Source organism: Canis lupus, chromosome 3 (genome assembly GCF_048164855.1).
Source record: "Canis lupus baileyi chromosome 3, mCanLup2.hap1, whole genome shotgun sequence".
Lineage (NCBI taxonomy): Eukaryota > Metazoa > Chordata > Mammalia > Carnivora > Canidae > Canis > Canis lupus.
Window position 1 is genome coordinate 69374085 of NC_132840.1, and position 23978 is coordinate 69398062.

Consider the following 23978-nt stretch of genomic DNA (forward strand, 5'->3'; position numbering starts at 1 on the left):
GGCCCTCCCAGGCCTGGGAGCGGCAGCAGTGGCTGATAGTGAGGAACACGAGACTGCCTTGTAGGGATGACAAGGGCAGAACATGACTTTCTTAGCCTCCCCTTGGGACCCCCAGCTAGCTGGTGATATCACCCAGACCTGCAATTAGAAAAAGAACCTCCTGAACCCATAGCTCAGGTAGTTAAATGGAGTTTAACCAGAGTGTTTAGCCATTTTTATACATAAGCACATGTATCCTGGCAAAACACATACACACACAGTGTTATTTTTTTTTAATTATAAAATGATTTTTCAGGCTTTGGATTTTGACACATGCTTCTCTCTCGGATTCCTTTATTCTGTGTCTTGACTGCCTTCTTCCTGCATGTGTAATCTCTGGCCACGTGGGCAACACAGAATGCCAGGTGTAGGCCTACAAATATCACCAGGAAGAAATGAGAAAAAGGTTGTGTTTACAGCTTCTTGATGTTTGTTAATACGGAAACACAGCCCTTTATGATTTTTATCACCCTTGCGCCAGCACACAGATTTATTGACTCCAAATGTGTCAGCCAAAATTAATGCACTAATTTATTTGAGAGGACACATATCAGTCATGATCTGCACACACACATACACACAAAACTGCTGGTCCATCACAACCTATGTTGTGTGTATACCACCACAAATTAGCACTGATGATTTGTGTGTGTGTGTGTCCACGTGCATATGAATTAGGATTCACTGAAGCCCCAACATTGTGAATAGCACTATAGACAATGTACATAGTCTCCAGTTTTTCCAAGTTCCAAATCTTTGGCATATACCTATTCCTTCACTCATGCATTCCCCCTACAGATATTCAGGATCTCCTGTGTACTTAAACACTAAGAACAGGAAGGTGCCCTAATTGACCTCACATGCTGGGGGCTGAGGGTTGGGGGTTGGGGTGGGGTGGGAAGAACAAAGGAGGAAGTCATTATAGCACATTGTGGCATGCACGGAGTTAAAAGCAAGACAACAGGCCCCAGTGGAGTCACTTACACTAAGCCCCACATCATGAAACCTAGACTTAGTTACAGTTTTGGCTTCTCCCAGAAATGGAATCTTAAACCCCTCAGTCAGAGATCACCTCATTAGCACTAGGGAGTATCTGGCTGATAGACCCTTGCCATCCCCTATAGGAAAGTGACCTGGCCACAACCAATCTGCTCTTTGCTAGTACAACATCCTTGTCCCACTCCCTTCCGCCTAGAAGTCTTTCATTGTGTACATCTCCTTGGAGCCCCTGTCTGTCTGCTAGATGGAATCCTGCCCCATTCATGAATCATTGAATAAAGTCAATAAGATCTTTAAAATATACTCAGTGGCTCAGCTGGCTAAGCAACCAACTCTTGGTTTTGGCTCAAGTCATGATCTTAGGGTCATGAAATCAAACCCCACATTGGGCTGCATGCTCAGCTTGGAGTCTGCCTGAGATTCTCTCTCTCTCCCTCTCTCTGCCCCTCTCCCTGCTTGCATGTGCTTGCTTGCTCTCTCTCAATAAATAAGCTCTTTCAAAAAATTTTAAAAATCGTGGGATCCCTGGGTGGCACAGCGGTTTGGCACCTGCCTTTGGCCCAGGGCACGATCCTGGAGCCCCGGGATCTAGTCCTGTGTCGGGTTCCTGGCATGGAGCCTGCTTCTCCCTCCACCTGTGTCTCTGCCTCTCTCTCTCTCTATGTCTATCATAAATAAATAAATAAATAAATAAATAAATAAATAAATAAATAAATAAATAAATAAATAAATATTTTTAAACATTTTTTAAAAATGAATCAGATGTACACAGTTGAATTTTGTCTCATTAAGACCTGTGATGAAAGTGTAGTCTACAAAGCAGGTCTGTGGGAGCACTTCACGTGGCTCAGCAGCAGCCAAGGGGTAGTCATACCAGACACACCTGGCCTCAAACACCAGCTTTTGTTCTTGCCACTCCTGTGGCCTCAAGTACATTTTCCTAACATCTCTGGTCTTCAGCTTTCTCATCTGTAAAATGAGAATAATAATTCCTACTTTCTATGACTGTCCCAAGCATTGAAGATGATATGTATGAGGCACTAGGCATCGTCAGTATTTTAAAATGGTAGATATAATTCACTTGAGTAAATCAAATACCACTGTAGGCAAAAGCATCTGACTGTAAAATGAACACCTGAATAGATGTGTTTAAAAGCAATGTTTGTGACACTCAGAAGCAGTTCTGGGCGAAGGAGGTAGAATTAGAGAAGCAGTTGGTGGTTGTGGTTTGTCTACACTGAAAGGAGCCTCATCCAACCCAACCCCATATTATAGATATAGGAGCCAGAGGGCAGAAGACATTACATATCCCTAGACCCCCGGTTAGGCTTGACCAAACAGTGGTCAGGCTCCTGTGAGTCCTTCTTTCCAGGAGACCTCATCCTGACGCCTTGCCCAGTTTGAGCAGGGATTCTGTGGAGTCAGGGAAAATCCTCTACCCCTGATTCCTGATCCCCTGGCCGCCCTCAGCAAGAATCCTATTAGGTTGGTTTAGCAAGAACTCCCCCTCCCCTTCATGTCTCCTCTTATACTTTTCCACCCACGAGCCCTCATTGTGCTCATTGGTTATAAACTCCAAGCTGTCTTTGCACACTTGGAGTTGAGACGGACCTCTCTCCCCATTGGGACAGTCTATCACAACAGTCCTGAGGGAAGTCTTCCTTACTGTTCTAACAACTGGCAGAGTCATGTTTTCCCCTTAACAAGGTGATGGAACTGAGGCTAGAACTCAAGACTCCGGACTCTCTAGGCCCCTAGAAAGGCCTGAGTGGGTCTAGTTTACTGAGGGGGGCGGGGGGGGGAAACCAGCCCAGTAAATTGGCAGATGGCTAGATCTCCAAGAAACTGGGCAGAGGGCTCCAAGGAGCAGTGCCCAGGCTGGCAGGTATACACTGGACTCTGGCTCGGACTTCTATTTCTTGGCTTTTGGTGTCCATCTTATTTGGTTTTCCTGGGTATCTGTGTCTGGTGGACTAAAACTCAGAGACTCTGCTTAGAGGCAGCTCAATGTAACGATCTTCATTCAGGATTATTGTGATAGACTATCCCAATGGGAGAGAGACATCTGTTCGACTCTGAGTGTGCAAAGATAGATCGGTGTTCCAGCTCATCTGAAGCAGCCCCAGCTGTTTGCTGAGGACCCTGCCACACCCAGCTGGCACTGGTGCCTCCCCTCCACCCAAGGCCGAGCCAGCCTCATGGAGCTTGTGAGATGCCACAGGCAGACATCCAAGTGGGAGGAAAGAGGTCCTCTGTCTGGTGAAACAGGGAAGGGCAGGAGAGGAGAGCCCTGTGGGGACCCCCAGCTGGGTGGCTTTCCCTGGGCCACAGAGCACCTGGGCTATGCCCCAAGCTGAGCTGTCTGTGGTTTCCACCTAAGGAGATCCCCAAGCTGCTAGCTTCCAGGAGCCCCCTGAGGACAGAGATTCTGAGGACAGAGTTCCTGGCTCCTTTTCCAGACCAAAGAATGTCTAGGGGCCCTCAGCCCCGGCCCCTCCTTGCTGCCAGCCTTTTGTGGGGGTGTTTTCCCAGGCCCTCTGGAGCTCTGCTGCTCAGAAGAGGCACGTGGCTACTGCTGGCTCCCTGTGCTCCTGCCCTCCCCTTATCCCCTCTCCCCTACCAGGACCAAGGATTCCTGGGGCTATGGCATTGCCATGGAGACAGACTGGGGACATGCCACAGAGGGCAGACGGAAGCCAGAGAAACTGGAAGGACCTGGCAGGCCGGCTGCCCCAGGAGCCATACAGGCCCCGAGCCAAGCCCCATATTGAGTCTCTAATTCCCAAAGGTGGACTGAGAGCAGATCCTTAAAAATCCTTCCCTGACCCCCCACCCCAACATGTAACAGTGAGGGGATTCACTTTTCTCTCAGGTCTTACATAAGTACTGAACATCTGGAGGGAATCAGATCATTACTGACCAACGTCCAGATTGGAAAGCCCCAAGAGGCAGGCTTTGGTGGGGTGCAGTCCCACTGGGGGATGCTATAGCAGTTCCAAGGGTTGTCATACTGGCTTCTAAGGTGCCAGGAAGGTGAACTTATGACAAGAAGGTAAATCTGCAAGGCTCCAGGTTCCATGTTTGCAGATGTGTAATCCTTACAAAGGGCCCAGAAAGCTCCCTGGCACCATCATCATCTTCAAGTCCGTAAGGACTGGCCAGTTGGGCAAACCCAGTGATGGGGCTCCCTGGGAGGCTCTGGCTTGTAATCCAGGGCACGTCTCCACTAGCCTCTGTCTGAGATCCTAGCTCTCCTTCTCTGCAGGGAGCTCCCTCAGCTCCCTCCCTCCGCCCCCAGCAAAGCTGAACCCAGGGGTTCCACCCCCACCACATCAGGGAGCTTCTGGGGACACACGCTGTCATGATCAAGCCCTGGCCAGATGCAGGGGTCGCTGACTTTATCCCCATTTGCTAGTGGAGAACAGGGACTCCCAGGGCAGATGGGAGTATAACGAGAGAAGGGCTTACTTTGTGGAAGGTGCACTGAGAGAGTGGAAAGACTTGGAATCTGGACCTGCTCTGTCCCTGGAGACACCTTGTAGACTACTCTTGGCCTGCTGGAGCCTCAATACACTCACTTCTGAAATGAGAACATTAACACATAGGAGACATTGAGTAAATGCTCACAGGATGATTGTTGAGTGAAAACCTCCAAATCCCTGAGTTCCTTAGGACGAGATATTTTATATCTGCATCCAGTCACCGTCCTCCCAGTCCTGAGCCCAGGGCTGCAGGGACCTCCGCTTTCTGGAACTCTGAAGGGATCCCCTTCTTCCCTTCTCTTCCTCTGAACCCCCCTTTACCTTCCCCCTTACTGCCCACTGTTCCAGGAGGCCAGTGAATCCCAGTTAATCCCCAAGTCCCCATCATACTAACTGGTTTCTTTCTTGTCCTTACTTGCCGTCTAACCTGGGAGATGCAGCTTCAGCTAGGTGAGCAGCCAGCTGTCCCAGCGACAGGTGACTGGAAGGGAAATGGTCTTGCCTGGGAAGAGGCAAAGACCGTCTCCACGGACCAGGAACGAGCGAGTCAGGAAGCTCCCTACCATGGGCTGAACTGCGACCTCCCAAATTCATGTCCACCCAGAGCCTCAGATTCTGGTCTTTTTGGAAACAGGTTCCTAGCAAAGGTAGTACTAAGGTAACTACTTAAGGATCTCGATGGAATTCTATCAGGTTACGGGGGCCTTAAATCCAATAGCTGGTTCTGCACAGCAAGAGAAACAGTCCACAAAACTAAAAGACAACCTACAGAATGGGAGAAGATAGTTGCAAATGACCTATCAGATGAAGGGCTAGTTTCCAAGATCTACAAAGAACTTATTAAACTCAACAGCAAAGAAACAAACAATCCAATCATGAAATGGGCAAAAGACATGAAGAGAAATCTCACAGAGGAAGACACAGACATGGCCAACAAGCACATGAGAAAATGCTCCGCATCACTTGCCATCAGGGAAATACAAATCAAAACCACAATGAGATTCCACCTCACACCGGTGAGAATGGGGCAAATTAACAAGGCAGGAAACCACAAATGTTGGAGAGGATGCGGAGAAAAGGGAACCCTCTTGCACTGTTGGTGGGAATGTGAACTGGTGCAGCCACTCTGGAAAACTGTGTGGAGGTTCCTCAAAGAGTTAAAAATAGATCTGCCCTACGACCCAGCAATTGCACTGCTGGGGATTTACCCCAAAGATACAGATGCAGTGAAATGGCAGGACACCTGCACCCCGATGTTTCTAGCAGCAATGTCCACAATAGCCAAACTGTGGAAGGAGCCTCGGTGTCCATCGAAAGATGAATGGATAAAGAAGATGTGGTTTATGTATACAATGGAATATTCCTCAGCCATTAGAAACGACAAATACCCACCATTTGCTTCGACGTGGATGGAACTGGAGGGTATTATGCTGAGTGAAGTAAGTCAATGGGTGAAGGACAAACATTATATGGTCTCATTTATTTGGGGAATATAAAAATTAGTGAAAGGGAATAAAGGGGAAAGGAGAGAAAAATGAGTGGGAAATATCAGAGCAGGAGACAGAACATGAGAGACTCCTAACTCTGGGAAACGAACAGGGGTGGTGGAAAGGGAGGTGGGCAGGGGATGGGATGACTGGGTGACGGGCACTGAGGGGGGCACTTGGCGGGATTAGCACTGGGTGTCATGCTATATGTTGGCAAATTGAACTCCAATAAAAAATTTTTCTTAATTAAAAAATAAAAATAATTCTTTTAAAAAAATCCTATAGCTGGTATCCTTATGAGAAGAGGCGAGGACACAGAGACACACGAAGAGACATGGGTGATGGGGAGACAGGGGCAGAGACTGGAGCCGGGGGACGCCAGGAACCCTGAGAAGGTAGAAGAGGCCAGGCAGAGCCAAGGGCCCTCAGCGGGAACACGGCCCTGTCCCCACCTTGATCTCAGACTTCCCGCCTCCAGAACTACGAGAGAACAACTTCCTGTTGAGATACCCGGTTTGGGATACTTTGTTACTGTGGAAATGATCACATTCCCCAGGCTTCCTGAGCCCTACCACGTTTAAGGGCAGGTGGCTGTGAGCTCTGCAGGGGGCTGCCCACCTTCTGTCTCCCTCTAGAGACCTTCTCCACGCGCTGGGGCCCAGAGAATCCACACAGGCTTGCAGCCATCCTACACCATGCACTTTTCTTATCACATTTGGGAGCCAGGCAAAAGTGCTTACAACGGAAGGCAGTGGTCATTTGATTTCTCCAGGCTACTTGCTCAGGTTTTCCCCCCAGTTCCTTCAGGACATGATGGACCCATTTTTGAGCAAATCTCAGCCTGCTCTGCAAGAGGACCATATTCATGCGTTCATTCGTACATATGTCCACAGACACAACAGTGGCTTATTGACAGCTTACCACCTGCCGAGCACGTGCTCAGTGCAGAACACCGGAACCACCCCTCCTTGCTGCCCCGTGCTAAGTTCTGGCTGGTGACCAAGGAGTCATCAGCCCACCCTATTCTGTTATTATTAATGACAATAACGTAGTGTTGAAAGGGCTTTTGCCCTTTGATACACTGAGTATCCACCTGCCTACGATCTGCTTCTCAGTGAGAAAGGAGAACGTTAAAGGCTCTGCAGCTCCATCCCTCAAAGCTGTGAGCCCCTCAAAATATGTAAGTACGGACTCGGTCCTGCGTTACATTCCACTCATCTGTTTTTCCCAGGAGTAGAGCTGAGTAGTAAGGGCCACCAAATCAGCCATCTGGGACCCAGAAACAGGAAGAAAGGACAAAGGGTAAAAATTAAGGGAACCTTCAAAAAGGCCACCAGAGGCCCAGCAGTGCGGAAGACGCCCTCTCCGGCCGTCAGGCATGACAAGGGGCACTGGCTTGGTGATGTGGGAAGTCAGCGGGACGTTGCTGGCAGGCCCGCCGTCTCAGTGTGGTCTGCGGCGGAACAGCCAGGGGACTCGGGATGCACTGCTTACCTCTCTGTGCACAGATCTCTCATCCACACACCAGGGGTTAGCCTGGGTCCCTAAGGGTCTTTGCAGCCTTGACTTGCTGGGATCTCTCCAGTCTGCGTCAATTGCTGGAGAAACTTTCTAGCCTGACTTAATGCTACAGGGGCCTTCAAGGGTGAGCGCGAGACAGTGCGTCCTCCTGTGTTATTACTGTGTAGGGGGGCGCAGGGCATTCCCCTGATCACACTCCCGCCGTGTGCAGTGCAGTGGGCTGGTACCTGAGCCTCGGGAGGTAAGGGCTTCGCTCCTCCCACGCGAGGAATTTCCTATCTAGTGGGAGAAAAGAGCAGTAAATGGGCAACTATAAATGTTATAATACGGCATGTTAACTCTTACACGTCAGGGCACCTGGGTGGCTCAGCTGGTTGAGCATCTACTTCAGCTCAGGTCATGATCTCAGAGTCCTGGGGTCAAGTCCCACGTTAGGCTCCCTGCACAGCTCTCCCCTGCCCAGCTCTCCCCTGCCCTCTGCCCCTCCACCTGCTTGTGCGCTCGCTCTCTCTCTCTCTCCCTCCATTAAGTAAATAAATAAAATCTTTTGAAAAAAGATTCATGAGAGACACAGAGAGAGGCAGAGACACAGACAGAGGGAGAAGCAGGCTCCTCACAGGGAGCCCGATGAGGGACTTGATCCCTGGATCACTCTCTGAGCCAAAGGCAGATGCTCCACCGCTGAGCCACCCAGGCATCCCTCTTAAAACAAAACAAAACAAAAAAAATATTACACTTCATGTTATGGAAATATAAAGGAGGGCTCCCCAGCCCAGGCTGGTAGGACAGTGTAGGCGGAAAACCAGGGAAGGCTCCCCGGAAGAGGTGATGTGTGTGCTCAGTTTTAAAGGCTGACTAGAAGTTAGCGTCTCAGGCCAAGGGCTGGAGCATTCAGGCAGAGAAAACATCCCCAAAGGCTGGACATGGTACAGTAAGCACACAGGAATGACAGCAGATCCATTTGCTTTTCTCTTCCTTGTAACCACCACCTCTTCATCTCTCATCCACCGCTTCACACCCACTCACCACCCTCTGTTCGGCTTTCCCCTCTCTCTCCCTCCCTCTCTCTCTCTCTCTCTCTCTCTCTCTCTCTCATTCTCTGTAGAGCGAGTGAGGGAGCAGAAGAGAACACCAGTGTGGTGAGACTGGAAAGATGTGTCTCTCGTCAGCCTCACTGACAGCATCGCCACCACAGTCCTTCCCTGTCTCCTTAGCCTTCCTCTGCCCTCCCGTAAGACCCTAGTCCTTTGATGTACGTGCCACCCATCCATAACCCCTCATTCTGCCCGTATCAGGGCCATCCATAGATTCCTGGCCACTTCCCTACTCCACAAAGACTCTGGCACCTCACTCCCTGTCCTGCACTCCAGCCCCTCGTCCTGCCATTGACCTGGGTGGAACCTACTTCCGGAACCTTGGCCTCTCAGCTCCTTGATGCCCTCATCTCCAAGGGCATGCTGTTTCCATGACTGCATCCTGGACCTTGTCATCACCCAGGACCACTCTGCTCCTCTTATACTCAGAAACTGGGTTATCTCCCTTTGTGACCACAATTGTCCCAGCTCGTGCACTCAGTTCCTCCCAGGGTTCCAGTTCTCTGGCCTCATCATCGCCATCAGTTAGTTCTCTGCTTCCAGTCCCACATGCCCCAACCCCCAATATACTGGCTCAGATTTTTGGCCCAATATCCTTAATTGCCTTGCTTCATGGTCCTTAAATCATCCTTGGCTTCTCCCTTCCCCTCATCCTCCACAGCTCATCAATCAGCAAGTTCTTTTGAATTTTAAATAACTTTGCGAATCTCTCCTTTCTGTCTACCCAGCCCCACTTTGGTCCAGACCCCCAGCACACCCGTACTGGACAACCAAAAGCCCTGCTGGCTACCCTTCTTTCGGTCTGGCTTCTGTAGCACCAGCTCTCTCACAGGGCAGCCTCTGTGATTTTTTTTTTTTTAATGCAAATGAAGCTACTTGGGTGATTCTCCTGCTTAAAACCCAACCTGGTTTTTGGCTTCTTCTTGCCCTCAGGACAGAGTCTTCACCAGGCTTTAGAGTTCACAGTCTGGCCCCTGCTATGCCTCTGGCTTCACTGCACTGTCCTCAGCTAAAGCTCCATTCTTCAGTCCTTAGTTTCTTTGGGCTCCTTGGCTACTGCACGTTCCAACCCCAAGTTGGTGACAACAGCATGTGGCAGAAGGGGCCCTGGGACTCTGCCATTCTCTCTTGCTGTTTGACATTGGGTTCTTCCAAAAAACAACACCCAGGGGTCAGGTCCCACCTTGTCTAGTTTCCTCCTCTTGCAATGACGCCTTTCTTCCTTCCAGAAGAGAGATGAAATTTGGAGCATAGCCTGGGAAGGATACTGTGGACATTTCAATGCCTCCTACTAATTATAATGAGAATAACAAAGTGAACTTTTATCAAGAGTTACCATGTGTCAGGTACCAGGCTAAGCACTTTACATGCACGATTTATTTACTTCCCACAAACCCTATGGAGTAAGTGTCACGGTCACCCCTATTTCACGGAAGAAAAACCTGAATCTGAAAGGGTTATAGTAACTTGATTGAGGTCACAGAGCTGGTTACCAGCAGAACACGGGTCTGAGCCTATAGGAGTCTGGCTTCCAAGTTCATCCTCTGAATCACTTTGTTATAATTAATAGCTAGATGGGCAGGGGGTGGGTACCTCATTTTTTAAGAATTGATTTTGGGAAAGGTGGGCTCAAACTGTTACTGCTTTTCAAGGGTGTCAGGTAAATTATGCTTATCTGTACCTTTTAAACTAAGGATCAGCCCTGTTCCCTGAACCCTAAATCCCAGCTTCAAAGCAAACCACCCAGAGCTCCGTCCAAAGACACACTCCAACAACTATTCTATCCTGCTTGTCTTCAGGCCCCCAGGCAGAGCTGGGCCAACACATCTGTATTTCCTTGACAGCTCACCTTGAAGCAGTACCTTCCTCTCTATGTGTGTGTCTGATTGAAGCAGGCTCCAATATTCAATAACCCCTGACTTCCATGCCCTGCAACAACTGTGAACAATTTCTAGGCAAAGGATAATGTACTTGTGGCTGAAGGTAATCAGAGATTGCTGCTTGAGGATGCAAGAGACAGGCATGAAGCATCTTGCTAACCCGCTGACACTGCCAGACACTCTTGCTGGGCTTCAAGAAACTGTGGCCATGGGGAAGTAAGCCATCACTCGTTCACCCACTCGCACTCACTCATGCCACAATTTAAGTAAGTGGCTAGCAAGTGCTCAGCATCCTTTTGGGTTATAATAGGTACTGGGGAAGCATGAAGGAGGCTCTCAGCCTCATGGGGATGACAAGAATCACACAATTGAAAGATTAGCATTGAGCATTCAGACAGCAATATAAGCACAGAGTGTCAGAGTTTTCCGGAGGCAGTAACTCCAGTAATTCCTAGCTCTGCAAGCCTGAGTACATTTTGCTTAGCCTCTCTGAGCCTCAGTGGCCACATCTGCAAAATGGAGGTTGTTAACAGCTGCCTCAGGGGCTTGTTGTAAGGATCAGTAGGGATAGGGCATGAGAAAGTGATTTACAAATGCAAGAGATTACTATTGCCTCATGGGCTTTGAAAATTAAAAGGGAGTTCCAAAGGCAGAGTATTACTAATGCTCCAGAGGGAACAAGACAATTATTAAAAGTGCTTTAAAATGCACACAGACTATATGATCCCCCTCCCTTGAATGCTCTTCCCTCTGGTAGCTGCAAAATCCACTCCCCTCCTCCTTTAAGGCTTTTCTCAGTTGTCACTTTCTCAGTGACATTCCTCCTGACAACCCTACTTAACAATGCAAATGTCCCTCTCACCCCACACCCCAGCATGCCATATCACAGAGCCTTGATCAATTTTTTCTTTTCTCAGCTACTTATTGCCTTCTCACACACTCAGTCATTGACTTTTTATATTTGTTGTGTACCGTCTTTTCACCTTAAACTAGAATGTAAGTTCTGGGAGTGCAGGGATCTTTGTTTTTTTTTGCTAACATATTTGCAACCAACATGAGTGCCTGATACATGGTGGGTTCTCAGTAATTTTAGTTCCATGAAAGAATAAAAAGTGAAATGCATGTGGATAGGCAGCCACCACCAGAAGACATTCAGGGAAGAGTGAGTACAGGAAGACAGACTAGAAATCAGCTGCCAGGTCGGGTTAGGACGAGGGCTGAGAGGCTCCTGACGGCCATGTGTGAAACATGAGCACTTTCAAAATCTCAAAACAAAATCGGGGATGCCCTTGAAGCTCACCAGAGGAGCTTGAGTCCAGTAAGAGGAATCTATCTTCTATGTGGAGAGTGAAGGGACTCCCACATCATTGCAGAAGAAAAGGGTGAATAACTTCACAGAGAATAATTTCAGAGTGTGTATTCATTTTCTATTATGTAATAAATCCTCCCCAAACTCAGTAACTTTGAACAACAAAAATTTATTATCTGAATGGGTTTCTGTGGGTCAGAAATTCAGGCAGCTCAGTTGAGTGGTTCTGGCTCAGGTCTCTCAGAAGGTTGAAATTATTAAGACCTTGGAAGTGAAAAAAAAAAAAAATAGACCTTGGAAGTGGCCACAGTTATTTGAAGGCTTGTCTGGGGAGGAAAGATCTACTTCCAAGATGGCTCGTTCACATGGCTCGTGGTAAGAGGTCTCAGCTGCTTGCCATACAGACCTTTCCATAGGACTGCTTGAGTGTCCTCCTGACATGGCAGGTGGCTTTCCCCAGATGAGTGACTTGAGAAAGAATAAGGTGGAAGTCATGCACCTTTTATGATCATCATCCTCAGAAGTCACAATCTGTCATTTAGGTATTATCCTAGTGGGACACAGGTCTTCCTTCTTTAATTAAATAGGAGGATAGTGCATAAGAACATAAATACCAGGGAGTATTGAGGGCCATCTTGGAGGTTACACAGATGTAACTAAGGCAAAATCCAGAAGGTATGGAGGGCAGCACAAATCTATGGAAAGCAGTCATCACCTCTTACCCTATCCCCAGCTCACCAGAGAAGACTGGCCAAAAGGCAGACTTTGTGCCATTGGTCATCCAGAGCAATCTAGGCCTTCAGTTATATATATATATATATATATATATATATATATATATATATATATATATATATACACTCTCCAAGGAAAACTGTGTATGGAATTATCTTTGTTTCTTAGTGATGCTGATATCCTCTGCTTGGGATCTCAGATGCTAGTTTCTGCTTGTTGATCCTGCCATAAATGAACAGAAGAGCAGATCAGAGTCCAAGGAACAAATGACTATTACCTGACCAGAGGAAGTGACCAGGGAATGGAACACCTGCCATGCCCTTGACAATCTCCTACCTTCCCTAAACAGTAAACCTTCTTTTTTTTTTTTTAAGATTTTATTTATGTTTTCATGAGAGACACACACACACAGAGAGAGGCAGAGACATAGGCAGAGGGAGAAGCAGGCTTCCTGCGGGGAGCATGATGTGGGACTCAATCCCGGGACTCAGGGATCATGACCTGAGCCAAAGGCAGATGCTCAACCACTGAGCCACCCAGGTGTCCCAACAGTAATCCTTTTTAATCAGCCAGAAATAGACACATCAATTAGGAAAGAGTCCTCTCCAGTGAAGGATTCGTAGAAAAGGAAAAGAGCCAAAAAGGGAGTAGCTTTCAGGATTGGAGAGTCCTAGGACAAGAAGCTATAGTGTTACATCCCTTTCTCAGGCAAGACCATCCTTCATCCAAAAAATGGGTAGCTCTTGCTTCTGTCATGAATGACCCCAAAAGATGGACAGCATGTTATTTGCAGCAGCTTTGAGGATCTTAATGTGAGGTTCTTTGGGCTTCTCAACCAGGGTAGAAGAAAGAAAAGTCTCATTGTCCTTATGGATGGCAATTTTCTCCTAATTTTGGATGTTTAATAGGAAGTGGCCTGTGCCAGAGCGCACCATACCATGTTACAATGGCAATCAAGAAGGGTCCAATGGAACAAACTGATGGGTACCAGAGGGGAGGGGGATGGAGGGATGGGCAGAATGGGTGAAGGGAAGTGGGAGATACAGGCTTCCATAATGGAGTGGGTAAGTCATGGGGATAAAGGGCACAACATGGGGAAAATGGTCAATGGTATGGTAATAGCATTGTATGGTGACAGAGGGCAGCTACGCTGTGGTGAGCACAGCATAACCTATGGACCAGCAACTCCAGCTCCTCTTGCTTGAGATGAGTAAGAGCTTCTGGCAGGGGAGTGCCGAAGATTATTGTGCAGATAAGTGGAGAGCATAAGAAAGAAATGTAAGCTTGAATTTTGTGAAAGCTTCAAAAACGTGCTTGATTTCAGAGATGCAAAATCAGGTGCTGAGTGAATGCAAAAGGAAAGCAGCGCAAAATGCTCCCCCTCAAGTTCCCGAATAATAACAATAATTATTATTACAGTTAACATTTATGGAGTGCTTACTTTTGCCAGTGACTCTTTAAAATGTCTTTACATCTACTGCCACAATAACTGCTGCAACCCAACGATCTCGGTATTAACATCCCCACTTACAGATAAGAATCCCGGGCAACAGAGGTCAGCCAGCTGGCCTAAGGTAACACAGCTAGAAAGTATTGCTGTTGGGAGCCAAATCCTGGGAGGCTCACTCCAGAGCCACAGGCTTAACTATGTTGTGTTCTAAGGGCTTAAAGAAGGGACCAAATGCTGGTATGTGGCATTTGTAAAATTCATGGTGAGGTTCACTGACACAGGCTGGAAGTCTTCTAGCTTACTGGGAGGTGAGCCCCGTTACCTGGTCATTTTAGTAGAGCCCTCAGTGCTGATGAACCTTAGGAATTCCAAGATAGTGGGCAGCATAAGAAAGTTCCTTTGTTTTATACCCGAAGAAACTGATGCACAGGGTAAGTGCCCTGCACAGGGACACCCAGGCCTCTATCACCTCTGTCCAGCAGAAAAGCAGGGAGCAGCCCGTCCCTAGGACAGCATTCATGAGTTAGTCCCAGATCCGTGCAGGATCCCAGGCCATCCCCCTCCTCCCCGCTCACCCTAAAATCAAGACGCTTAGTCCTGGAGATGTGACAAGTTTAGATCCTGTGGCAGTGAGAAAGCAACACCAAAGGCCAAAAGGTAGGCAGAAGTCTGAGCTGCAGCCTTTGCAACAGTTCTGCTCACCTCCAAGAGATATGAGGTGACGCATCACAGTTTCAGACTAGCTTCCCTGGGGAAGCGAGCCTTTCCGTGAGTCCGCAGCTTCTCCTGCCCTCCCTCGAGCAAGAAGACCCAGGTGACTCTGCCTCCTTCTGCTCCCGCCCCCTCTCCTCTGTTCCCATTGCTTGCTGAGGTTCATTCCCAGTGCATTTCACTGAAGGAGTGAGACCCAGGCACAGAACAACTTCTCAGACGGTCCTCAACTTTAAGACTCCCAAGAGGTTATTTCACCCATTCTTCTCCTTCTGCTCTCTCCTCCCTTCCTGATCTCACGTGTTAAGGCTGCTGTCACTTCAGTTTATCAAAGAAAGTGCCTTGGTAGCCCTATTCTCCTCCCTTTTATTCTGTATGCCAATTACAGAGGTCAGAGAGGGCCATTGCTTTAGCATCAGACAGTCTGGCTTTGAGTCTCCGCCCTGCATCTTGGCCTTGTGACTCTGTGCAAGCCACTTACCTCTCCACACCCACACCTCTTCCTCTGGGGAAAGAGGGATAACGACATTGCCCATTCCACAGGGTGGTGACAAGATCGAGGAGTTGAAATAAAAAACGCGTGGCAAGCATTCAGCACAGTAGCCTGCACACAGCAAATGCACGATACATGTTAGCTGTTGGGATGATGAGGCCAGCAATGGAGAGACTGGTGAGCAGGACCACTTGTCAAAAGCAGTCTTTCTAAGGAACTTTCCCAGACCAAGGGTTCCCGGGGAATTGCTAGTGATGTTGCTGCCTGGGGTAACAGGAAGGAGAGAAGGCAATTATACAGCGTGTAACAAAAATAATTTCATTTCTAATGCCTTTCCCCTGCTGAGCCACTTAGAATCCAAACAATGACAACAAGGCGGGGGTGGAAATGAGCAGGGCAGGCACGTTCTGAAGGAGCCCAGTGATGGATGGACAGGCCCCAGGACTCACTTTGGCTCGCAGACATCTGCAGGGGAGTGTCCTCGGGGCTGTGGCTGCTGCTCTGTGCCAAGCTGCAGCGCCCTGAAAGGCCTGACTGCCCAGGCTGGCTACAGGCCTATTGATGGGCCCCTGGGGGCTGAGTCTGCTTGTCTTCCCTTCTATCCTCTGTCTGGGAGCAGGCTGACATCACTCAGAGTGCTCCAGGGAGAGCCAGGGGTCCTGTCTCCCTCCCCTACCCATCACTGTAGACAGCAAAGAATTCCCCTGTCTCCTCTTGGGAAACGTGAAAATCCCTGCAGGTGCCATCAGATTACAGCAAATTTGCCCGAACTGCCTCAAGCTGATGTCTTCTACATACGTATTTAACATCAGCCTTTTCCAGGGACCCCCAAAGAGCCAACTTCTCCTCGGCTCCCATCCTCATTCACTGCCCCACACTCCTCCCCCACCCTCCAGGTCCCTGAGTTTGGGACACCGCAGCAACATCTTCTGCCCAGGGAAAGGGGGAGTCCCCAGGCCCCAGGGCGTCATCTCTGGCTCCTCCCTGTACGCTGAAGCCAGCAGGAGCCTCTGCTCCTCTGCAGAGAAACGTTCCCATGTCTCCCAGGGAAAGAGGAGGCTGGCCCTCCCAGGGGACATCCCAGCTGCCCAGGGTGTTGATTTAACCCATTTATCAGATTGAGGTGAAAGGGACAAGAAGAGGGGAAATGTACAGTCCACAAGGGCAAGTCTCTCTCCTTTCTCTGGACCCAAACAAGAACAAACCAAGTGGCTGAGTCTTGTAGTTTTACTCCTCCACCCACACGTACTGACACTATAATCAAGCTATTTTCCACACCTATGCATTTAAATAATACGATTCTATTGTTTAAAAAAATAAGAAAGCAACCTTCGATTACAATGGTGATAGGGACAGTGGAGAGGCAGAGGTGTATTAATGTTGGATTCTAACACAATTAGAGTAATTTAAAAGGCTGGAGATAATATCAGCTTACCACCCAGAACTGGTAAATAAGCAACTTGCTCACCCTTGGTGGCTGCATTTAGTATCCTGGAGAGCTGGAGAGCTTATACATAATCCCAAAGCCAAATCTTGGCACCCTCCCAGGGCCACAAGAGGCCTGAGTGGGGGTGAGGGAGGGGAAATATGGTGCTGGGTTTAGCCAAGAGAGAGGCCATATACAGGGAAAGCTGAAACAAGCTGTGCCCTTCCTGCTGCCTGTGGCTTCCAAGCATTTCCTAGATGCAGGATGCTCTCCTGCTAAGCAGAGCTCCTAGCAGGATGGAGAAGCTTTGGTTGCCAAGCCCAGTCCCAGGAGCTTGGGACTAGAAAGCTTACACCACTCCTTTTTGGGAGCACTTTGGTAACGAGAGAGAGAGAGCGCGCGCGCCATATTTCTGGACTAAGAGAAAACCTGCCTTGTTTAGGGGCGAGGAGCATCCAGAATGACCTCTGAAGAGCCCAAATAATCTGAGGATTGAAAGTCCTGGTAACGATGTCCCAGGGGAAATGACACAGACTAAGCAGCCATGCTAAGTTCTTTCCAAGACCTCAAATCTCAGGTTACTGTCACCCCTGATATATAACCTGACTCTGGGAGATAGGGTTTGGGGTCCCGACATGATAAAATCTCAACTTTGAGTCTCCTCTCCTTTCCTAGTGGCTGAAACACCTTCACTGCTGGAGATTCATAGGTATTAAGCCACAAGGGAGGGAGAAATGGGGGGTTGGCAGGTCAGAAAACATGAGTCACTAGAAAAGACAGAGTTGGCTCAAGAAAGTCTCATTATCCTCCCCACACACACAAACACCCCCCCCCAACACACACATAAACTCTGTGCTATTTTCACAGCCGTGCGTCTTCCTCAACACCAAAATATGACTTTCACTTGCAGGGAAGATGAAGACAGCTCTTTCAAGGCCAAGTCCACACGTCTTTCCCCTTACACATGTTTACTCAGGGACCAGTGGCCTCAGACCAAGCTAGCTTCAGCACGTAAATCCCAGGTGAATATGAGGCCATATTTTTCTTGAAACCCTCAGTTCCCTTTGTTTCCCCTGGTAGGAGGAGGAACAGAGGGTTTCTCTCGAGTTCAAATTCTCCTACACCAGTGCACGTCCTAGACAGAAATAACCCAACCTTTCGGGTAAAGGTAGAAAACTAGCCCACAAGCATCGTTACTGGCCTTATAATCACCCCTACAGGCTTGCTAGCTTATAGAGCACAAGAACTAAATCAATATAGCCAATATGTCACTGTCAGCAGAGCACGAGTGGCTACCAGCCGTGGGGAACATGACGTGCTACTAAGCTGAACTAATCACTCCTTGGCATTTCAGGAGCAGTTGAGTTAGCAGACCACAGCACCTACATAACGAAAGACAATAATTCCCCCAGAAGGGGAGGGTAAGAGGAACACAATGGGTTGGCCCCCAGAGGAGGGCAGTTACTACTTACACAGGTCAACCGAAAGCCATATTGGTGATTATTAGAGGCCAAAAAAAAAATCTGTTTTAGAAATAAGAAAACACCCAGAGGATCCTGGAGGACAGGAGACCGGGCTACATACTTTATTTTGGCAAAGGGATTGAATCTGGAGGTGGTCCCTCCACCAACAGTCCCACACCTGAAGAACTTAATGTAATAAACTGCAGGTGGCAAAAGAGTCAATTATAAAGACCTTAATCACGTTCCCTCTTGTCAAAGAAGTATGAACTTTTATGAGAGATGATTTCTTAACCCATGTACTTATGGATCACCTAGAAATATTGTTAAAGCATACATTCCTGGGTCTCAGCTTGAGATTCTCATTCAGCAGTCCTTCAGAGAAGAACAACAACAACAAAAAAATCCATTTTTAACCAGCTTCCCAGGTGATTCAGAGGCAGGGAGTTCATTAAAACAGAAAACAACCATTAGAGAAATGCTGCTCCGGACCTCTCCGACAAATCAGAATCTCCCATTTTCTTAGCACCTTTCATCCCCAGGCTGTGCAGAGAAGGCAGAAGGAACTCAGAATGTTCTTCACCAGACCAAGGCTGGGGTTACCCTGGCCCTCACTTGGCTGTACGTCTAACCCTCTCAAATGTCTGATTTCAGAGATAGCATCAATCCCAGTCCCTCTCCCCATCAGATATGCCAGAAATCTTGAACGCTAAGTAAAGAAGTCAAAGGCAGGGGGCTGGGACCCAGCAAACCAGCCCACTAGTTCTCTTGCACCTGGTCACATTCACCAAGGCCTCTCTCTCTGCCCGCCCTCATCAAATAGCAGCAATAGAGGGAGACATGAGAAAACTGAATTATTTTTCAAGTGGTCCTAATGCTGCAGGATGAATCGGGGATCAGCAGAACATTTGCATCCCCGGGTGGGGAGAAAAATCACTGATCACCTAGTTCCTGGGAAGGAGTGAGGATTAGCCTGAAAGATTCACATCCCGGTCAAAATCCAGAAACGATAGGATTTTCAGAAGGAACTGGAGAGGGATTCTCAAAGCGTCTTGCACCTCACCAACCTCAGGAGCCCCCAGCACAAAGAGTAGTGGGGTGTCAGGTGGGGCAACGTTACTTGCTCAGATAGCTTCCCTGTGGCTGAAAGCAAGGGCCTGTCCCTACGGAGCTGCAGTGCTGTGACTCGTGTCCATGGCGAAGCCTGTTGTGTAGACGCACACGCACCCTCTTACCTCCGCTCTTCAAGAGGAACCACTCACAGGCCTCCTGCGCAGACAGGGATGGGGACGCGCTGTCTGGCTCTTAGCGCTGCCTCTTGTCTCCGCACACGACCCTCTCGAGGCTCTTGGTCCATTCCAGAGTCGAGCAGTCACCCTCCACGACTGCCCCAACCATCACCCCCATTCCCAGGTGCAGATGGGTCGGAGAGCCCAGCCCCCGTCCCTCCGCGTCGGATCTCAAAGCGAGCGGCGGCGAGGGACGCGGGTTCAGCACCGAGGACAGCGGCACGCCGGGGCGCGGGTGTAGGGGCAGGACCGCCTCCCCCGCCCCGGGCGTCAGTCCTTAAAACTGGAAAGTCTCGGGTCTCACAAACGCCGACTTGCCGGCACCCGCCCCCTCCCTCCGGGGCGGTCGGAAACTCTGGCCGCGCGCCCGGGGGCCCCGGACGCGGGTGCCCGGGGGGCGGTCGTGGGGAGCCGGCGACCCTGCAGAGCCCGGGCCGCGCAGGGCTGGGCGGGGCGCTCGGCGGGGAGGCGAGGGGGCGGCCCAGGGGATGGCCCGACGGAGAGTCCGGGGGAGCGGACCGCAGGCTCGGCCCGGGCAGGCGGCGCCGGGGCGGCCGGACAAACTTGTGGTCCCAGGCGCGCCCTCCCGCGACCTGCCCGGCCCGGCCGCCCGCCCCATCCCGCGCGCTTACCTTCAAGCCATAGGGCGCCCGGGGGCAGAGACGGCGCCGGCTGCTCGAGGCTTCCGGCTCCCGCCGCATCCACGCGCGGCCGCCCCCTGGCAGCCGTCCGGGCCCCGCTCCCCTCGGCGGGTCCCCGGCTCCCGGCCCCGCCGCGCGGTTCAGAGCCCCGGCGGGCAGCCGCTTGGCCGGCTCCGGCCCGCGGGGAGCAGCGGCCCTGCGGGGCGGGGCGGGCGCGGGGACCGGGGACCGGGGACCGGGGATGGGGACCGGGCGCGGAGGCGGCGCGGTGCGCGCGGGAGGCGGCCGGTTCGGGCACTGAGGCCGGACAGCCTCGCGGCGCGGGAGCTCCGGGGCGCGGGAGGGGGGCGGGGCCGCCCGGGCCACGGGGCACCCCGGGCCCCGCCCCCGGGACAGGCTCCGCCCCGCCGCCCTGTGCGCGGGGGTGCGGGCTCGGTGCGCCCAGGCCCGCGGGGGAGGCCGCCAGCCCCGGCTCGGAGGCGCTGGGGGCCGAGGCGGGCACCGAGCGGTCGTCGGCCGCCTGCGCTCGCCGCGCTCCCCCATCGTGAGAGCCCGTGCATCGGGCGGCCGGTGACCAAGCACCGCAGCGTCTGCCTCCCGCTCCCTCTGCGAAGTCCGGGGGTCGGGGTCGGGGTCGGGGGCCCCGCCCATCCAGGGAGCCCTGCAAGGAGGAGTGGTCAGGGCCTCGGCCCCTTTACGGACCTCTGGTCTTGGAACCCTTGGGGGCTTGCTTGACTCTTTCAGGGGAAAACCTGCTTGGAGTTGACCTGAAGCGGAAATTCCAAGGGGGCCTCGGGGGCTCCAGCTCGACGGGAGGGAGGTGCAGTCTTCAGCAATCAGTTTTTGACTGTCCTCCCTCTGCCAAGCTCTGTGTCGGATTCCGGGGTCCCAGAGAGGAGTACAGCTAGGTCCCGGCTCCCCTGTCCCACGAGGCGGTGGAGACGTCCAGGAAACACCTGTGGCTAGCACAGCACCACAGCACCCGCGGCTCAACCAACCGTGGGGCACAATCGAGGGAGACCTCGCGGGGACTGCCCTTGAAGAAGCAATCCCGTCCCCTGGAAGGCAGCGCCCAATCCAGGCAGAGGGAGTCGCATGGACAAAGAACTGGGTGCGCACAGCCCACAATCGGTCCATCTCTGCGGAGGCGAGCCGCTCAGGGCCCCAAGATTAGGTTTGTATTTCTTCCAGTGACGCTCACGATCACAGAAGGGCCTGAGCACCCCTCTCGCCCTTCCAGATTCCACAGAGACCCGGTGCTGGGCCAGTCCCCAATCCGTCCGGGGGCAGACCAGCACCTTTCTCAAATCTCTGGAGGCAACTGCGGAAGGGGAGCAGCTGTAAGTGAGCACATGGTGCCTCTCCCCCTGCTCCCTGCCTTTGGCACTATCTTGTGGATCTGGCCTGGCCCCCATCCACGCAGGTTTGATAGAGAGATATTCCAGCAATCAGGAATCCCAGCATTTCTGAAATTGGCTTTTATTTATTTATTTTTTCCCGAAATAGGCTTTTAAAGCAATGAAACATTGCAGATATCATCGGTGTTTCCCCTCATTTACCCCTAGGCCTTTCTTTCCCAGGTTTAATCCACTTAAGGAAAGAAGTGGTGCCTTCTCACCCAGCACCTCTCTGTCCAGCCAGCCAGGGACAGCTACCCAGTGGACAGCCACCCCTCTCCCGACCAGTCAGAGGACCTGGACTGGTGTCCTGCCTCTGTCACATACCAGTTGTGTGATCTTGGCTACCAAGTAGTTTACTGTCTCTGAGTCTCACTTTCTCCATCCTTAAATTGGGGCTAAGAAGACCATTCTCTCTGGGCAGCATGGAGGACAGTAGACGAGGAAATGTTAGACAAACTGTAATCTGGGCACCCCCCTGGCTGCTCTGGAGTGGAGGGGGATAGCCTTGCTCACTCAGGAGGCAGAAGGGGAGCAGCATGGCCTCCATGGGGGGCACCAACGCAAGGGCACCATCGCTCTGTGCTGCTGCTTTTACCCCAATCTTGCACGGCTGAGTGGATTTCATGCTGGCTGTGAGTGAGACGGATGGATCTTTAGTTTTCAATTAGCAAACGCCTCGCTCTTTAAACAAGCAGCACAGCAAACAGATGCACAGAGTGATTGATGACAGGGAGCATCTGCGGCCAAGCGGCAGGCGGCTTCCTGTAGGCTCCCGCTTCCCAGGCTGCCACGGCCCTCTGGAGGTCATTCGGCGCCTCCCCTGCCTCCCGGCTGAACTGTATCCAGTCCAAGTAGGCCGGGCAGGGGCAGGGTGGCCCTTTGCCTTCTGGCTTTCCTGGAAAGGGGGACACAAGAGCCCTTTTGGCGTTCTCATCTATATGTCCCTGGGCCTCAGTCAGGAAATTTTTCCTGATGTGCTACCTAAATCTTTATCTGTACCTTTCTATTCAAAGTGGTGAGCAAATGGCCCCCACCAATGGGTGTTGGAGGTAGAAGATGGGTTGAGGCAGGTGGTGGTTTTGTTGGTCCAAGGTAAGGAGCAAACAAAGGACTGGGCCAACAGAGAATGAGGAAGATCTAGAACTTTCCCCCGTGCTCCAAGAGCTACCTCTGAGGTAGAGAAGGAGGCCTGGATGGAGCTTGGAAGGAGAGTCCCTTGCTGGCTTCTGTCAAACTCTGATGTACCCAGAGACTGGCACAGCCCCCCTTCTGAAAATTCTGTAGCGAAACCAAGGGAAATGCCATCATAGGGTGGAGGGGGTGCAGTCAGAAGCAGAGCAGAAATGGAGTCACATGGGACTTCATTCATGTCTAAACTCAGGGACCTCGGGAAAGTTCTGAGTATTTCTGATCTTAGGTTTACTCAGCTGTAAAGTGGGGGTAGAGATCCATACTGCAGTATCAGCATGAAGATTCAGCAGGAATGACAACCAATACATGCTGGTGCTCCGTCCATGTTTGCCCATTTTCCCCTCTTACAGAAGACTTCGGCTAGAGAAGCACTGAAGGAAATGCAAACACCCTCTGTGTGATGTTCCAATTCTAGATTTCTTAACCTACTTTGCAGATGAAAACTGAGCCTGTCAGGGCACCTGGGCAGTTCAGTCAGGCAGGCAGTTAAGCGTCTGCCTTCAGCCCAGGTCATGATCCCAGGCAGGGAACCTGCTTCTCCCTCTCCCTCTTGTGCTCTCTGGCTCCCTCTCTCTCTCTGTCAAATAAATAAATAACATCTAAAAAAGAAGGAAGGAAGGAAGGGAGGGAGGAAGGGAGGAAGGAAAGAAAGGAAAGAAAGAAAAGAGAGAGAGGGAGGGAGAGAAAGAAGAAAGAAAGAAAAGAAAGAAAGAAAAAAGAAAGAAAGAAAGAAAGAAAAGAAAAAAGAAAACTGAGCCCCTGTTTTTAAGCTCCAGTAATTTCTTCTTCTCTCATCTTCCCATCTTCTGTCATTTAATTTTTAATCCATTTACAGAGGACTCTGAGAACAATAAGGTGGCAGTCCTTCTGACTCAGAGGAGGTATTGGGCAAAAGGAAAATAAACACACCCTTTTTATACTTTGTTATTTCTCTCCAAGTGCCCAAAGCCTTCGAGAGATGCAGAAGTCTTGGTCACCGATGCTGCAGAGAGTCATGGTTCCAAGTCAAGGCCACCCCAGTGAGGGAGGGTAGGACGCCTGAGGAAGAGGTGGGAAGGAGACACAGGTTTGGGGTACGGTCTCCTACCAAAGCAGAAGAGCAGAGAGTGTTGACCTCTGCATGTGTATTCACCCTTAGAGAATGATCTCCTTCCTGGAAGACTGTTCTGGGCTTGTGCGTGTCTGTGTGAAATAGACATTTGTAGATAATCTTTGCATCCTCCTATTTGGGAACAGTAAAGAATACAGGTGTGACCTACTTTAAGAAAGTCTACTCTATAATTCTTCAGAATTACAAAACAGATATAAATGTAAGCATCTATATTATAAACTTATTTAATTGCTTATCAAGAAGAGGGCATACAAATACAC

The 23978-nt window shown here is 50.5% G+C and overlaps 1 protein-coding gene across 3 annotated transcripts in view; it reads right to left on the bottom strand.

The window, feature by feature from the left end:
* The window catches only part of DRD2 (dopamine receptor D2), a 62125-nt gene extending 41989 nt beyond the window's left edge, over positions 1-20136 (bottom strand). For 2 of the 3 annotated variants that reach the window (XM_072812433.1, XM_072812420.1), the window contains exon 1: positions 20008-20136. The gene's annotated coding sequence lies outside the window, so the exon portion shown is untranslated. Of the gene's footprint in view, positions 1-19321; positions 19652-20007 lie in introns of those variants that run through there. The other variant, XM_072812428.1, reaches the window with a different exon arrangement.
* Between the last annotated feature and the right edge of the window lie 3842 nt (positions 20137-23978).